We start from the raw sequence: 18,652 nt of genomic DNA, 5'->3' as shown, positions 1-18,652 counted from the left end.
CTTCTCAAATAAATCAATTCTTTGTTTTGTTTGTTTGTTTTTGACAGGCAGAGTGGACAGTGAGAGAGAGAGAGAGAAAGGTCTTCCTTTGCCATTGGTTCACCCTCCAATGGCCGCCGCGGCCGGCGCGCTGCAGCCGGCGCACCGCGCTGATCGGAAGGCAGGAGCCAGGTGCTTCTCCTGGTCTCCCATGGGGTGCAAGGCCCAAGCACTTGAGCCATCCTCCACTGCACTCCCGGGCCACAGCAGAGAGCTGGACAGGAAGAGGAACAACCAGGACAGAATCCGGTGCCCCGACTGGGACTAGAACCCGGTGTGCCGGTGCCGCAAGGCGGAGGATTAGCCTATTGAGCCATGGCGCCGGCCTAAATCAATTCTTAAAAAAGAAAAATGATGACTCTAGAATCTCCTGTTTTACCAGGAAGTTTGAAAATGGTCTAATAACATTTTAAAATATACTTTTATATATTTTTATGCTTTTAAATATAAATTATAAAGAACTATAAGTATATTATAAAATATAAATATATAATATAAATATATTTTAAAATAAACTTTTAAAAATACAAAAGACAGTCCTACAGGGTATGCATTGGACAACTCGATAATTTGAATATCAAACTAAATAATATTTAAACAAAGTATAGCTCATTGAATAAAATAGGAATCCATGAATATATTGATATAAATAAGAAGGGAATATTCTTCCTCATTGTAGAATGTCAACTAATAAATGTCAAAGAGATGACAGAATTAGAAAGTCCCCATTTGACCAGCCATCAGAAAAATAATTAAGCACAGGACCAGTGCTGTGGTGTAGCAGGTAAAGCCACCACCTGTGACACTGGCGTGCCATGCGTGTGCTGGTTCAAGTGCCAGCTGCTCCACTTCCCGTCCAGCTCCCTGCTAATACTCCTGGGAGGCAGTGGAAGATGGTCCAAGTCCTTAGGGCCCTGCACCCACGTAGGAGACTGGAAGAAGCTCCTGGCTCCTGGCTTTGGCCTGGCCCAGCCCCAGTCGTTGCAGTCATTTGGGAGTGAACAAGGGATGGAGGATCTCTCTCTCTCTCTCTCTCTCTCTCTCTCTCTCTCTCTGTATTTCTCTCTCTTTGTGTAGCTCTGCCTTTCAAATAAATAAAATAAGTCATTTTAAAAAAAGAAGCACAAATCAATAATAGATGCCAAACCCAGGGAATGAATTTTTCTTTTTAAGATTTTGTGACTAATTGATGAGAATTGGGGTATTTACATAATCTCAAAAAGTGTCTCCCACAAAGTACTTATTAATTATAGAGGAAAAACATTAATTTTACAGTTACAAAAACTGGCAGAGAAAATAGCAAGTGATCCAAGTTAACATCAGCCATAATAGAATAAACTGACATCACGGGCCTCCTGATATGGTACACTAAGGTTTTGGGTTTTTTTCCCTCTGAGGCCGCTTTTCGGGAACTCATCACACCTGGTTGTCTTGGAGACTTCCTCAGAGCCTAGCTTCCTGCTCTACATCCTGCCTGGCTGGGGCATGCAAACCCAAGACCTGCAAACTCAAGCTTGAAGCAGCCAGAAGCCCTCCCATAATGCAATCCTTCCTCCAAGCCTCAGGGCTGCTGCTTGTTGAAACACAGCCCTTCACAGCTCAGAAAAGTAAACCTTTGCCAATAAACCCCTGCCAAACCAATCTTGGTTATTCTGTGTCCCTGGGCCTGCCAAACACCTGCCATTAACTACTAGGCAAGACACCTGCACCTGTAGTGCTCAGCATTTCAGAATCAAAGAAAAATCTTGATGAGCTGAATCAGATGGCCATTAAATTCCTTTTCCTATGAGATTACTAATCTAGAAAATGAAAAAGAGAAAATAAAAAAGGGCAACTTATTACATCTACAGACTGCAAGTGTGGACTTTGTGGATTGAGCAATTTCTTCCTGCTACCGCCACCAGGAAGCATTCAGTGTTGCTCCTCTGTGCGTGATCACGACTGAATTTTGCTCAAAAAGTCTCATTGTCACACCAAATAGACCAGAAAATGACGTTCCACCGTCAATATACTATAGCAAAAACTATTTTGCACTTCTATAACAAGAAGTTGTGCGTTGTACCTCAGCAGGTTAAAACTAGCATCGCATAGCAGAGTGCCAGTTCGAGTCCTGGCAACTCCACATCTGATCCAGCTCCCAAATAGTGCTCCTGGGAAGGCAGCCGATGGTGGCCAAAGTCCTTGGGCCCCTGCCACCCACATGGGAGACTCAGATGGAGTTCCCGGCTCCTGCTTTTGACCTGGCCATTTAGGGAATGAACCAGTGGATAAAGGTGCTCATCCTCTCTCTCGCTCCCCCTATCTCTGTCACTCTACTTTTCAAATAAATAAATAAATCTTTAAAGTGCTTGAGCCCTGCACCCACATGGGAGACTAGGATAAGTACCTGGCTCCTGCCTTCCAATCAGCATGGTGCACTGGCCGCAGCGCGGCGGCCGCGGCGGCCATTGGAGGGTGAACCAACGGCAAAGGAAGACCTTTTTCTCTGTCTCTCTCTCTCACTGTCCACTCTGCCTGTCAAAAAAAAAAAAAAAAAAAAAAAAAAAAAAGACAAAAGCCTCCTCTTCCACACACCCTTCCACTGGGTGAGCCTGGAAGATTTTCCTTCTTTCTCCAGGAGAGATCCCTGCCTTGTGGCCCTTAAGGGCCTGTACTACCTCCTGTGCTGATACCAGGAGAGGCAGATGGGGTGGCACCTTTGAGACAAATTTGTCCGAGTCACCAGCTGTGACATGGGCTCCAGGAAACTGCTGGTCAGACAGTTGCACCTGTGGGCTTAAGGTTGCTGGCGCCTGGGGCTGTCAACCGTGTCAGAATGACTCAGGCCAAAGTGGGATATGCATCCTCACGGGAATAATCTGATTTATTTTTTTTTCATTTGTTTTTATTTTTGAGATAAATCTGGGGCTGTGCCAGGCAGAAGCCAGGAGCTTCTTCCGCGTTTCCCACTTGAGTTCAGGGGCCAAAGCACTTGGGTCCTCTTCTACTGCTTTTCCGGGAGCATTAGCAGGGAGCTGGACTGGAAGTGGAGCAGCCCCGGACTGAAATCGGTGCCCATATGGGATGTCAGCATTGCAGGCAATGGCTTTACCCACTGTGCCACAGCGCTGCTCCAACATGATTCTAATTTACATTACAGTCAAAAGCTTAATGCTCGACTGAATAAAATCAACAAACAGAAGTAGGCCGGCGCCGTGGCTCAATAGGCTAATCCTCCACCTTGCGGCGCCGGCACACCGGGTTCTAGTCCCGGTCAGGGCGCCGGATTCTGTCCCGGTTGCCCCTCTTCCAGGCCAGCTCTCTGCTATGGCCAGGGAGTGCAGTGGAGGATGGCCCAGGTGCTTGGGCCCTGCACCCCATGGGAGACCAGGAAAAGCACCTGGCTCCTGGCTCCTGCCATCGGATCAGCGCGGTGCGCCGGCTGCAGCGGCGGCCATTGGAGGGTGAACCAACGGCAAAAGGAAGACCTTTCTCTCTGTCTCTCTCTCTCTCACTGTCCACTCTGCCTGTCAAAAAAAAAAAAAAAAACAGAAGTAAAAAGATCATAATGAATGGCAGAGTTTTAAACACCAAGGTTTTGGATACTCTGTGCTATTAGGGAGAACTCAGCAGCCACTCAAAGAAAGGGATCGTTTGGTTGCTTTGACAGTGAGATCCGGGTCCTTCCGGAAAACCTCGGGCCAGGCAGGAATTTCCTCTGAGTTAACATTTGCTTCCTTGGGGAGCAGGGCAGGCCTGGCGGGTGGAGGGTGCATGATTGGCAGGAGGCACAAGAACTTGGTTAAATGATTGCTTTCTTTGTAACTCACTGCGTGGTTATTTTGGCTTTGCTTACTGCGCAGATCCCTCCCTTCCCAGTTTTGAAAAGGAAATGAGGAACTGATATTCTGTCTGCCCCCTCTTCCAGCTCTCCAAGCCCCAGTGGCCCTCGGCTCCAGGCAGCTGTAGGAAGCTGGTAAAATACCCACTCTGGGAGGAAAGCAAAGCAGCTTCCTATTGAGACTGGAGCAAACAGAGGCCTTTCACAACACAGCTCAACCTCATGGCAAGGAAACTATTTAATTTGTTTTCTTAGGTTCTTGATTTACTTGACAATAAAGTGAGGCAAAAAAGGGGGTGGAGGGTGGAGAATGGATTCTTTGCTATCCTCACCATAGCCTGGCTGGCTTACTACTCACATCGACCAAACACCTGACATGGGGCTGGCACTTGGCACAGCGGTTGAGACACCACCTGCAACCGATGTCAGAGTGCCTGGTTTCAGTCCCAGCTCTGGTCCAGATTCCCACTTCCTGCTAATGCACACTCTGGGAGGCAGCAGCTGATGGCTCAAGTACTTGAATCTCTACCACACACACACACATACACACACACACACACACAGGCAGAGAAGCAAGAAAGAAAAGAAACCTCTTTTTACCACAAGACGTCCTGTGCTGCCTCAGGACTGTGCCAACAGAAAAGTTAGCACAGCTGTGGTTTCAACCTTGGATGAGAACTCTGTCTCAAAATAAACCTCAGAAGCACAGGCAGTCAAAGCCAAAATTCACATTTGGGATTGCATCAAATTGAGAAGTTTCTGTACTTCAAAAGAAACAGTCGGGAAAGTGAAGAGACAACCGACAGAATGGAAAAATATATTTGCAAACTATGCAACAGATAAAGGGTTGATAACCAGAATCTACAAAGAGATCAAGAAACTCCACAACATCAAAACAAACAACCCACTTAAGAGATGGGCCAAGGACCTCAATAGACATTTTTTCAAAAGAGAAAATCCAAATGGCCAACAGACACATGAAAAAATGTTCAAGATCACTAGCAATCAGGGAAATGCAAATCAAAACCACAATGAGGTTTCACCTCACCCCAGTTAGAATGGCTCACATTCAGAAATCTACCAACAATAGATGCTGGAGAGGATGTGGGGGAAAAGGGACACTAACCCACTGTTGGTGGGAATGCAAACTGGTTAAGCCACTATGGAAGTCAGTCTGGAGATTCCTCAGAAACCTGAATATAACCCTACCATTCAACCCAGCCATCCCACTCCTTGGAATTTACCCAAAGGGAATTAAATTGGCAAACAAAAAAGCTGTCTGCACATTAATGTTTATTGCGGCTCAATTCACAACAGCTAAGACCTGGAACCAACCCAAATGCCCTTCAACAGTAGACTGGATAAAGAAATTATGGGACATGTACTCTATAGAATACTATACAGCAGTCAAAAACAATGAAACATGGTAATTTGCAACAAGATGGAGGAATCTAGAAAACATCATGCTGAGTGAACTAAGCCAGTCCCAAAGGGACAAATATCATATGTTCTCCCTGATCAGCGACAACTAAATGAGCACCAAAGGGGAAACCTGTTGAAGTGAAATGGACACTATGAGAAACAGTGACTTGATCAGCTCTTGTCCTGACTGTTGATGTACAATGTAATACTTTATCCATTTTAGTATTTTTTTGTTCTAGTACTATTGGTTGAACTCTGTAATTAACACACAATTATTCTTAGGTGTTTAAATTTTAACTGAAAAGTGATCCCTGTTAGGAATTTGGAAAACATTATGCTGAGTGAAATAAGCCAGTCCCAAAGGGAAAAATATCATATGTTCTCCCGGATCGGTGACAACTAACCGAGCACCAAAAAGGAAACCTGTTAAAGTGAAATGAGCACTATGAGAAACGGTGACTTGATCAGCCCTTGCCCTGACTGTTGATGAACAACTTAATACATTATTCCTCTTAGTATTTTTGTTTGTTTGTTCTACTTAATACTTTTGGTTGAATACTGTAATCAATACACAGTTATTCTTAAGTGTTGAAACTTAACTGAAAAGTGATTGCTGTTAAATATAAGAGTGGGAATAAGAGAGGGAAGAGATGTGCAATTTGGGACATGCTCAAGCTGACTTGCCCCAAACAGTAGAGTTAGAAACATACCAGGGGATTCCAATTCAATCCCATCAAGGTGGCATGTACCAATGCCATCTCACTAGTCCAAGTGAGCAATTTCTGTTCACAATTGATCATAATGATAGGACTAAGAGCCAAAGGGATCACATAAACAAGACTAGTGTCTGCAAATACTAACTGATAGAATAAAAAAGGGAGAGAACGATCCAACATGGGAAGCGAGATACACAGCAGACTCATAGAATGGCAGATGTCCTAAACAGCACTCTGGCCTCAGAATCAGCCCTTAAGGCATGCGGATCCGGCTGAAAAGCCCATGAGAGTATTTTAGGCATGGAAAGCCAAGACACTCTGGCAAAAAAAAAAAAAAAAAAAAAACTAAATGAAAGACCTCCGCGAGTGAGATCCCAGTGGAAAGAACAGGTCATCAAAGAAGGAGGTACCTTTCTCTGAAGGGAGGAGAGAACTTCCACTCTGACTACGACCTTGTCTAAACAAGATAAGAGTCGGTGAACTCAAAAGGCTTCCATAGCCTTGGTAACTCATGACAAGAGCCTAGGGTGATTACTGATGCCATAAACAAGAGTGTCAAATTGTTAAGTCAACAACAGGAGTCACTGTGCACTTACTCCTCATGTAGGATCTCTGTCCTTAGTGTGCTGTACATTGTGATTTAATGCTATAACTAGTACTCAAACAGTATTGTTCACTTTGTGTTTCTATGTGGGTGCAAACTGTTGAAATCTTTACTTAATATATGCTAAACTGATCTGTATATAAAGAGAATTGAAAATGATTCTTGATGTGAATGGAAGGGGAGAGAGAGCGGGAAAGGGGAGGGTTGCGGGTGGGAGGGAAGTTATGGGTGGGGGGAGCCATTGTATTCCATAAGCTGTACTTTGGAAATTTATATTCATTAAATAAAAGTTAAAAAAATTATTTATTTATTTGAAAGTCAGAGTTATACAGAGAGAGGAGAGACAGAGAGAGAGAGAGAGAGGTCTTCCATCCCCTGGTTCACTCCCCAGTTGGCCACAATGGCCAGAGCTGCACTGATCTGAAGTCAGGAGCCAGGAGCTTCTTCCGAGTCTCCCACGTTGGTGCAGGGGCCCAAGGACTTGGGCCATTGTCCACTGCTTTCCCAGGCCATAGCAGAGAGCTGGATCGGAGGAGGAGCAGTCGAGTCTCCAACTGGTGCCCATATGGGATGTGGTGCTTCAGGCCAGGGCGTTAACCCTGGACATTTCAAAACAGGATTTGCTCAGGGGCTTTGGATAGCAGCCTCCCAAGGTGCAGAGCAAGGAGACGTTCTGCAAAGGCTGCAACTCCCTCCTCCGTTCCCAGAGAGCAGGGTGGCAAGCATATGTGTTCAACCCACAGTTACCGACCACCCGTTCCAAGTTCACATTCTGGCTGCCTTTTCTCTGACCTCAACACTCAGTGCACATGCGCTAACTATCAGGCAGTGTCCTCACTACTTTAGAATAACTCAGAATGTTCAAACAATCCAATGTGTGTACTTTAATCAACTCCTTTTTGTAGGTCAGCAAATTAAGGTAAGCAGGGGACTGGCATTTCGGCAGAGCAGGTTAAGATGCTGGCATCCCTTGTAAGAGCGCTGGTCCAATCCTGGATGCTCTGCTTCTGATCCAGCTCCCTGCTAATGCACCTGACAAAGCAGCAGAGGAAGGCCCAAGGGCTTCAGTTCCTGCCCCCATATGAGAGACCCAGAGGGAGTTCCCAGCTCCTCGCTTCTGCCTGGCCCAGCCCTGGCTACTGCAGGCATTTGGGGAGTAACCAGCCCATGGAAGGTTCTTTGTCTCTCCCTTTCTCTCTCTGCCATTCTTTCAAATAATAAAGAAAATTGTTACACAAAGAAAACTAAGGTAAGCAATGTACAGTTTTTTGCCCAACACCACCCAAGAAGTCAGTGGCAGGAGCAGGGAGGCATCCAGGCAGTCAGCATGGAGGCGGGGCCATCCTTCCTGTCACTTCTCATCACATCCGCCAGCAGCCACTGCTCAGCCAGCAGACCCCAAACTGCTGCAGCCACAGCACAGGTGACAGGCTGACCCCAAAGATGAATGGCGTGACACAGCATAAAGAGGCAGACTCAGATGAAAGACTTCGATGTGGGGAAACCGGGGGGCTCTCTGTCAAAGACCAAAGGCAACAGCAGAGGCCCCGATGCCCGGTTCGTCCCAGTTTTATTATCACCAGTGATGTAATCCATTCATCATAAACAATGTGCAGCTTCACAAAAATGGGGTCTTGCATCAAGGAACTTTAAATACAGAAAAACAAGCAATAATAAGTTTCAGTGATTATAGGAAAGTATAGGAAATCACAGGTTACTCACAACAACTTAAAAACTAGTAACTACAGGGCCGGCGCCGCAGCTCACTAGGCTAATCCTCCGCCTTGCGGCGCTGGCACACCGGGTTCTAGTCCCGGTCGGGACGCCAGATTCTGTCCCAGTTGCCCCTCTTCCAGGCCAGCTCTCTGCTGTGGCCAGGGAGTGCAGTGGAGGATGGCCCGGGTGCTTGGGCCCTGCACCCCATGGGAGACCAGGATAAGTACCTGGCTCCTGCCTTCGGATCAGCACGGTGCGCAGGCCGCAGCGCGCCGGCCGCGGCGGCCATTGGAGGGTGAACCAACGGCAAAGGAAGACCTTTCTCTCTGTCTCTCTCTCACTGTCCACTCTGCCTGTCAAAAAAAAAAAAAAAAAAACTAATAACTAATAACTACAACGGTCATCCCAGGATCGGGAAATCCTAAAGAAAACACATTCTTCCCCACCAAACACTAACCAGGAGAGAATGTTTCAACTGCTGCTGCCCGAGCCCACGGCATCTCCACACCTGCCTCGGCGTCAGGCGGCTGACCTCTGCCAGCGGCACAGCCTGACCGGTCACCTTTGCAGCTCGGCCAAGCGCGCTTCAGCAGAGCTCAGGCCATGCCGTGGTCTCCGACACCTCCCACTTTTTTATTATTAATTTTTTGAAATGGCAACACTGTCATGGTAAGCTGAGGCAGAATCATCTTTAATTGGTCTCTTACGTGGGTTGCGTTTTGGCAGACTGCAAAAGAGAAAACAGAAAAGAGAAACCGTGAGCAATATAATCATCAAAAAGATACAGTTTCTTCGTAACCAAATCGTTGGATAAAAAGCCTGTAAGTCTTTAGTAATACTAGAAATGATACCGTCTCCAGCGGCATCCAAATGGAGAGTACAGAAGCGATCGATATCCTTTTTCAGAGCAATTACGTCTAAGGTAGCGTTGTGCTGTCCCCACGCACCCAGAACGTGCGCTCTAACTTGATTCCAGCTGTACTCAGATACATTGTATCTTAAGGGAGTGATGCAGTAGGCAGTGACATTAACATGACATGGCAACTCCACCTGAGTATGCACAGTGTCCAAATCTTGTCCCAGCCAGGAAATGGCATCTTTCAGACTGTCTAGTTCATCCCTAACAGCAATATCCAGTCGATGCTGGGTTTGCCAGAGCTGTGAAGAGTTCATTACCATGTTACTAACAAAGGCATGTGTTTGTACATCCTGGGTGAGAGCCACCGCAGCGGTAGCCACAGCTGAAATTATGCCAATGATGGTCAGACTAACGCCAATAAAGAACTCCAACATACGTTTAGTCCTAATGACAACTGCTTGGATCACTGAATGAAGAACGGGTAATGTAGGAGTTTGTGTCCACAGCTCAGTTAAATTCACAGGGAGCCAAACAGCAGTGGGTTGATACATAAACAAAATGGTTTGATTTTCGTTATCCTTAGAAATGCAATGATGTAAAAAACAATGTTTACAGGAAACATGAAAGAGGCCTGTGTGGTTATCCTTTTGGATAACCACGTTTTGTCCGACAAGCAAAACATAAGGTGCAAAAACGCAAGATTGGATAGGGACAGTATAAGCAAGAGGTACATAAATAGAGGTTGCATTAGTGGTGTCTAGGGTGACATCCATTTTAAAAATACTTAAAGCACCTAAAGCTGCAGCAACCTTCCACTGGGTGTCTTGTAAGGGACCAGAGCTAAGCTGTAGCTGTGGTCCAGCCATGCCACCATCACGCCACCGTAAAAGACCTGGTGAAGTGACGGTTTTAGTAGTACTGTTATAAAAAATATTAAGATGAGAGGGGGAAATTATATGCCCATAGGGGCCCCAATTAAAATAAACCTCATCTAACAGTTTATAAGCTTTTGAGTAAGGAGAGATGCAACTGTGCCATTCTAATTCCCCCACCACCCAGGAAGATTGGTGCTGACAAAAGTGTTTGTCTGGTCGGTCAGGGAACTTAGAGGAATTGACCTCTGCCCCTCTAAGACTATATGCTCTAAGCAAATACAGACCCTGAGTGGAGGAGTCTGTATCCGGTGACTGCAAAAGCCATCCTTGATACCCAATGGAAACACATGCTGGACTAAGAGACTGATTTTTTGTGATACAAAAGGGCCTGTATACTGTTTGACCAGTATAATTAAATGGAGTTCCTTCTTTTGTCATATCTGGAAAATTCGTAATTTTGGGATGGGGCATGTGAGTTGTATCATTAACATATACAAGAGGTGGTCTGTCAATCCAGGTCATTGCTCTCAACACTGGGGGCCTGGGGATAAATGCCCAGTAATGTTCCCCCTGCGCTCCTGCTACCACAACAGAAAGTATGGTGAAGACACCCATCCAGAGGCTGGCTGAGGAGGTGAGAGGGAGGTTTTGTTGACAAAGGTTTTCAGTGGCTTGAATGGTGTTTTTGAACTGGCCCCAGGTGACTGGAGAGGAATCAGGGGTTGCTCTGGTCTTCGTAGTTGGTATCATACTAATGGCTGGCGCCTTCCGGGTCCCGCTGGGGTTCAAGGCCGTCCTCCGGAAGCTCTGGTCTAGCTGGTCATCCTCCACGCCCCGGCCTGATGGAAGCACCTGGAATCCAGAAGGGTGTTGCAGCTGTTTAGGAAAGACAAGCAAATCCCCTTCCCCAGGTTAGTAAGGGGTCCGGTCCTTTCCAAATTCCTTCTTCTTGGTTTTCCAATTGACAAGTGGAGAAGGGCTTGCAGATTTTTGACCAGAATGTCTTTCCATAGAACTCACATTTTGATTATAACAAATAAAAAAAATTAAAGTTAGTAGGGCTAGTTTTAGTCTGTGACGGGGCTTTGCTGTCATGAAAGGCCATCAGATTCCCCCTTTGGCTTTTTAGTTTTAAATAAGGACATCCAATTATCTCTTGAGCTTGTGGGCTATAAGGGATGCCAGTAATACGGAGAACTCCCCAAATTTGACAGAAATCATCAAAGGCCTCACTTGTACAAGCTGGGCCGTTGTCAGTTCTTACAGAGTGCAGAATGCCGAGGACAGCGAAAGCTTCTAAACAAGGATTTTTAACATGTGAAAGGTTCCACCCACCTGTGCAGGTGCCCAGATGAGTGAGCAGAAGGTATCAACTCTGACATGAACATGTTTTAGACGCCCAAGTGAATTTGTATGCATAACATCCATTTGCCACAGCTCATGGCTCCCAAGTCCTCTAGGATCAACCCCTTCATTAACCAGAGTGGGAGCCAAATTTTGACACATTCTTAGAATATTCTGGGCCTGGGCCTTGAAAATATGAAATTGTCGTCTTAGCATTGCCACAGGTTCCTGCAACAACGTATGGGAGGCCCTAGCCATTTCAAATGCTGACATCATCAACTCGTCAACTGTATCATTTGCTGTGTGTGGAGGTCCTGGCAAAGAAGTATGAGACCTAACATGAGTAATAAAAAAGGGTGAGGTCCTATTTCAGATTACTTGTTGCATCTGGAAGAATAACATAAATAGTTCTTCATCCTGTAATTACTTTAGTTTAGCTGTTTCCTGTAATTACTTTAGTTTAGCTGTTTCCAATTTTTGTACTAGAGTCAGAATAACGTTTGTAAGATAAGGACCCTTTAGGCCAGCCTTCCCAATGAAGGACCCATCAGTAAAGCATGTCTCTGCACCTGGAATAGGTTGTGTCTGAGTGATTTGAGGAACGATAAAAGTAGTTTCTTGTAGAAACCTTAGAAGTTTATTTTGGGGGGACCATTATCAAGATATCCTGCAAAATTCAGTAAGGCTATCTGCCAAGGAACAGAAATTTGAAAAAGGGTCTCTCTGACATTTATCTAAAGGCACATGTATAATTTCTGGATCTTGCCCGGTAAGTTGAGTAAGACACTTACGTCTTGGTTGATGCTATAAGATTCACATACAGTGCAGCTGTTTTCATTTCCCGATTAGGGAGATGAATCCACTCTACAACACCGAAATGTGGCCGTTGCTGTATAAGAACAGCCGTGGGAGACACACTGGCAGGAAGAACTACGGGAAGTACTAGCATGATCAGTGCGCTGTGATTGAACTCTACGCTTCGACCAGCTTTGATTCGGCCAGCACAGCAGATGACATCTGTTGAGGAGATGAAAGGTCTGGGTCCCCTTCAAGCATTTTAAATGAATTTGCTAATTGGTGGAGAAATTGCTAAATAAGGATGAAGCCAATTTATATTTCCCAATAACTTTTGAAAATCATTAAGAGTCTTTATCCCTTTGGCTCTCTATCTTCTGTGGCTTAATTGATCTATTTGCAATTATTGTTCCCAAACATTTAAAGGGTGGTAGTTGTTGTATTTTTTCAGGCGCAGTAGAAAGCCTTTTGCTTTAAGATGTTGTTCTGTTTCTAGTAATACCTGCTGAACCCATCTTTCTGGAGGAGCAGAAACTGAGATAGCATCCATATAATGTACGAGATAAATAGAAGGAAATTTGGAAGTATAGCTGCTAAGGCTTTGTCAATGAATTTCTGACACATAGTAGGTTTACTCTGACTATTTTTCATTCTTGGAGGGAAACCTTCCACTGACACCTTTGCGTGGGAGCTGTGTTATTGAATGTTGGTGCTGAAAGAGCAAATCTCTGTTTATCCTGAGGTGCTAAAGGAACTGGGGAAAAAAAGCAGTCTTTGAGATCTATAACTACTAACTTCCACTCTGCAGGAACTGCTGTGAGGGAAGGAAGCTCGGGCTGTAAAGCACCCAGAGTCTGCACAGTTTTGTTTATTTCTCTTAAAGTCATGTAGAAGTCTCCATTTTCCTGACTTTTTAGGGATAGTAAAAATGGATGTGTTCCTAGGGCTAGTGGTCTCTTCAGTATGTCCCACCTTAAGTTGCTCATCAACTAATTCCATGTACATGTGAGAGCGTCTCCTCACCCGGGGACCACTGATCCACCCTACAGGGTCAGCATTTGTCCACTGCACGGCTCTGCATGGACTAATGGAGAAGCTTCGGTGGCCCCAAGGAAAAATCCTCAGAATAGCTGAGTCCTTGCTGATTGTTTTTTGGGTGAGTCTCAGTAGGCTCAGGGACTTCTTGACTATTTTCTCTTGACCCTTGACCTGATGAATAATCACATCTTTCCATTATTTCCCAGCCCAGGGAACTATGAGACACATTAGAAGTACTTGTAAGAAAAACATCCTCAGGGCGGGTGCTGTGGCGTAGCAGGGTAGGCCTCAGCCTGTGACGCCGGCATCCCGTATGGGCGCCGGTTTGATTTCCTGCTGCTCCACTTCCCATCCATCTCTCCTCTATGGCCTGGGAAAGCAGTGGGAAATGGCCCAAGTCCTTGGGCCCCTGCATCCACATGGAGACCCAGAAAAAGCTCCTGGCTCCTGATCAGCTCAGCTCCAGTTACAGTGGCCTTTTGGGGAGTGAACCCAATGGTTCTCTCTCTCTCCGCCTCTCTCAAAAAATTAAATCTTAAAAAAAAAAATTTTGCAGTGGTTAATTTTAGTTTCATAGCTGAGAGCAAATCTTGATCCCATAAGGTGACAGGAATATCAGCTATACAGAGCTTAAAATAGCCTTATTTTCCTTCAGGCCTTCCCCAGAAAAGTTCTCCTGTACTTTGCCTTCCTAGGGTAGGAGCCCCTAACCCCCTCAGCCTGCACTCTGGGGTGTGGCTTCCCAAGCCTGTGGATCCCAGAGGCGTCTGGCCCTGAGCCTGTGTGCCTGTGAGCCTTTCCCCACTTACCTTTGTGATCATCTGAGGTCTTTCTGCAGGAAGGGCCTGAGTCTAAAACACTTGAGAAGCGCCTGAACCGCCAAGCTCCTTAGAGCGGCGTCTTCCTAAGTGAAGATAAGGTCAAATTAGTAACTGCAATTCTCATGCCTGGTTGCAATGTATGAATAGGATTTGATTTGCCATTACTTTAATTCCCCCCTTGAAAATCAGCGTCAATGACTCCAGGTAACACTGGAGTGTTACTTCTTCCAATGATTAATCCAACTATTTTCTTTCCTTTTTTAAAAGATTTATTTATTTGAAGGCAGAAAGAGAGAGCGAGAGCGAGAGTGAGAGCGAGAGAGAGAGAGAGAGGTCTTCTATCCACTGGTTCACCTCCAGATGGCCACAATGGCCAGAGCTGTGCCGATCCAAAGCCAGGAGCCAGGAGCTTCCTCCAGGTCCCCCCACATGGATACAGGGGCCCAAAGACTTGGGCCATCTTCTACCACTTTCCCAGGCCATAGAAGAGAGCAGGATCAGAAGTGGAGTAGCCAGGACTCGACCTGGCACCCATAAGGGATGCTGGCACCGCAGGTGGCGACTTTACCCACTACACCAAGTGCCCCGATCCACCTATTTTCGATGGAACAGGACCATATATTTCTGTAGGAATGGCCTAGACTCCTTGTTCAAAGGTTAGTACTGTCGAGATGGAGCAGGTAAGTCCAGCCCTGTACTGTTTGAGGTGGCTCTGAAGACAGAGACAATTTGCTTGGGGTCGGAGCCACAAATTCCCTCATTGGTTGACAGGGCTGGGGTGGGCCCGGTTTCCCGATTCCCGAAGGCTGAACAACTAAAGGAGTGCCATCCTGATAGAATTTAGATTCCCATTGATTTGCCCAATGGTTGCTTCTTTTACATCTAGGGCATAACCCTGGAGCAACAAAAGGTAGGCGACTCATTGCAGTTTTTGGATTCTGTCTGCAATCCTTTCACAAATGTCCTAATTTACCACAACTGAAACACCTCTTTTGGCTGCACTATATGTTCCTTTAAGAGCCGATGCCAACATTGCTTGGGTATGGCAGGTTCTGCCGATAGCCTGACAAGCTCTAATATAGTCTGAAATTCCCTGTGTGTGTGTGTGTGTGTGTGTTTTAATGAGTGCTGCAGTCTTCTAACCATCTTTATTTACATTTTCACATGCCATTTGCGTTATCAGAATTTCTGCAGCCTGGCTGGCGCCGCGGCTCAATAGGCTAATCCTCCGTCTGCAGCACCGGCACACTGGGTTCTAGTCCCGGTCGGGGTGCCAGATTCTGTCCCGGCTACCCCCTTCCAGGCCAGCTCTCTGCCGTGGCCCAGGAAGGCAGTGGAGGACGGCCCAAGTCCTTGGGCCCTGCACCTGCATGGGAGACCAGGAGAAGTACCTGGCTCCTGGCTTCGGAATAGCGCGGTGCGCCGGCTGCAGCGTGCCAGCCGCAGAGACCATTGCAGAATGAACCAACGGCAAAGGAAGACCTTTCTCTCTGTCTCTCTCACTGTCCACTCTGCCTGTCAAAATAAATAAATAAATAAATAAATAAATAAAAAATAATTTCTGCAGCCTGACTGTGTGATACCTGTCTGAACTGCTCGTGTTAACCGATCCACACGTTGGGAATATGGCTCGCTAGGGCCTTGGAGACATTGAGTAAAGGGCCCCTGGGCGTTCCGTGTTTCTGGTATAGTCATCCAAGCCCTGTGGGCTGCTAGTCATTCAAACCCTATGTGCTGTTCATAAGCTCAGAGTTCGTCCTAAGTTAGCTGATTCTCCAATTCTAGATAAAGTCCTATTCCAGTGAGCATTTCCAAGGCGATTGGGATGTTATTTCTTTGATTAGCCTGTGCTCATTCCTGACAGAAACCTGCTAAGCTAGATTTCCAAATCAAACACTCTCCTCTATCTAGCGTAGCTTTGGCTAACACGAACCAATCCCACGGCAGGAGTGTCACTGACCTATGGTTTCAGTCATACTTGCAGTAGAAGGGGCAGTCACTCTGATTTCAATCACACCATCTCTAAGAGCTTTCAGAGACTTGAAATCGAAAGTTTGACGTAAAGGCAGCATGCGACCTTCTGCTTGTGGACCAGGTTCCATGGTTGTGGGACCTGCAAGCTGGACTTGATCTAAGCTGACTCTGCTGCAGCTTGGACTGAGGGCAGCCTACCTAGGCTTGTCAGCAGAGGAAGCGAAAGGATTTGTGGAAGGAAGTGCAGCAGTGGGGCTGTTTTGCCTAGGAGGCTCTGTTATGGGCTCCAAGATGGGTTTTATTAAACTCCAAGTAGAGAAACTTGTCACCAGGGGAGAAGCTCCAGTTTTGTGAGCCCTTTTAAAATTTTCCCCTTCTGGGGCCGGCGCTGTGGTGTAGTGGGTAAAGCTGCCGCTTGCAGTGCCGGCATCCCACATGGGCACTGGTTCAGGTCCCAGCTGCTCCACTTCCAATCCAGCTCCCTGCTAATGCACCTGGGAAAGCAGCAGAAGACGGACTAAGTCCTTAGGCCCCTGCACCCACATGGGAGACCCAGAAAAATCTCCTGGTTCCTGGCTTCAGATTGGCCCAGCTCTGGTCATTGCAGCCATTTGGAGAGTGAACCAGCAGATGGAAGATCTCTCTCGCCACCTCTATCTCTCTGTAACTCTTTCAAATAAATAAATCTTGAAAAATAAATAAATAAATCAAATCAAATCTTCCCCTACTCTATCCCAACATTCAGCATCTACAGTACCTTGTTAGGAACCAAGGATTATGCTTAATTACAGCCTCTAAAAGGTCCTCCAATTTAGTTTCTGAGATGTTAGCTCTTGGTTGTTTAAGCATATATCTCAGTGACTGAACAGAATGTTACCTCCCAGAGATTGATTTTGCTCCCACTGTTACCCTGGTTTGAACAAAACAAAACTACTTGCCTTCTCACGGCCGCGACTCTGACCAGCACCAGGGCTGCCGCTGGCCGTCTGTGTTTCACTTTCTCCTCTCCTCGCCACTCGGCTTCGTCCAGTGCAGCACCGCAGGGCACAGAGTACAGAAGTGATGTGGGGCAAGTCAGGCACACAACTTAAGTTCAGGACCTGGAAGCCACACCTCCCCTACTCCGTGTTACCATATCAACCCGACTGTCAATCAGATGACCTCTTCCCCAGGATGTACCTCTCCTCACCGAGACCTTCGGGCAGTACTTTGTAACCACTCCCTTTTCTAAGCGTGTAAGAAGCCTGGTAAAGGGGAGGGGGCTCTCTCTCGCTCCCCTGCTCTCTCCCCTCACCGACCCAGGGAAAGCAGGGTGTGGAAGTCCCTCTCTACCCGTCCTTCCGCACGCTCCCTAGATAAAGCCCTCCGGTGCCTGTGCATTCTCTCACTGTGTAAATAAACCTCTTCGCACTGCACGGCACGTTTGTGCCTGTACTCAGAGTCCTCCACGTAAAAGGCAAGAGTCCGGAATAGAAATTTAGGCCCAACCAACCTCGCCCACAACAGAAACAGACGCAGATTGATTCTGTGTGCGGAAACCAGAGTCTCTGTCAAAGACCAAAGGCAACAGCAGAGGCCCCGATGCCCGGTTCGTCCCAGTTTTATTATCACCAGTGATGTAATCCATTCATCATAAACAATGTGCAGCTTCACAAAAACAGGGTCTTGCATCAAGGAACTTTAAATACAGAAAAACAAGCAATAATAAGTCTCAGTGATTATAGGAAAGTATAGGAAACCACAGGTTACTCACAACGACTTAAAAACTAGTAACTACAACGGTCATCCCAGGATAGGGAAATCCTAAAGAAAACACATTCTTCCCCACCAAACACTAACCAGGAGAGAATGTTTCAACTGCTGCTGCCCGAGCCCACGGCATCTCCACACCTGCCTCGGCGTCAGGCGGCTGACCTCTGCCAGCGGTACAGCCTGACCGGTCACCTTTGCAGCTCGGCCAAGCGCGCTTCAGCAGAGCTCAGGCCATGTGTCTCCGACACTGAGCCACAGATAAACCTTGTCTCCTTCCCTGCTTCACAGGCTACACTTAGTGTTCTGTGTGTTTTTTCTTAGTTGCTTTCCTTTTCATGTGCTGACATCTCCCCTTAGGAAGGAAACCATCCCAACACAGTGAAGCCATATATGAAAAATCCGCAGTTAACATCACACTCGATGGTGAAAGACTGAAAGTTTTTCTTGTAAGACTGAGAACAAGACAAGGTTGTCCATTCTTCTAGCTAGAGCAGTCAAGAAAAAAAACTGGAAAGGAAAAATAATCTCTGTTCACAGATGAAATGATCTTGTATGTAGAAAAATCTTGAAGAGTACACACACACACACACATACACACAGTTATATTAATTCCACAAAGTTTCAGAATATAAAATCAATACACAAAGATTAGTTGCATTTATTTTTTCAAAAAAAGATGTATTTATTTGAAAGCCAGAGTAACAGATAGGGAAAAACAGAGACACGGAGATCTTCCATCCACAATGACTGAGGCTGGGCCAGGCCAAAGCCAGAAGCCTGGAACTCCATCCTGGTCTCCCACACAGACAGCAAGGAGCCAAGCATATGAGCCATCTTCCGCTGCTTTCCCAGGCATGTTAGCAGGGACCTGGATCGG

At 46.3% G+C, this 18,652-nt stretch overlaps 1 long non-coding RNA gene across 1 annotated transcript; it reads right to left on the bottom strand.

The window, feature by feature from the left end:
- Positions 1 to 8,085: 8,085 nt before the first annotated feature.
- LOC108178888 (uncharacterized) lies at positions 8,086 to 18,340 on the bottom strand. The gene is made up of 3 exons (XR_011380107.1): positions 16,958 to 18,340; positions 14,038 to 14,128; positions 8,086 to 10,903 (listed from the first exon to the last, which is right to left on the bottom strand). It is a non-coding gene; the product is annotated as an uncharacterized lncRNA (long non-coding RNA).
- Positions 18,341 to 18,652: the final 312 nt, after the last annotated feature.

The sequence above is a fragment of the Oryctolagus cuniculus genome, chromosome 11 (genome assembly GCF_964237555.1).
Source record: "Oryctolagus cuniculus chromosome 11, mOryCun1.1, whole genome shotgun sequence".
NCBI lineage: Eukaryota > Metazoa > Chordata > Mammalia > Lagomorpha > Leporidae > Oryctolagus > Oryctolagus cuniculus.
The sequence above is the reverse complement of the archived record's forward strand: the minus strand, read 5'-3'. Positions and strand labels throughout refer to the sequence as shown.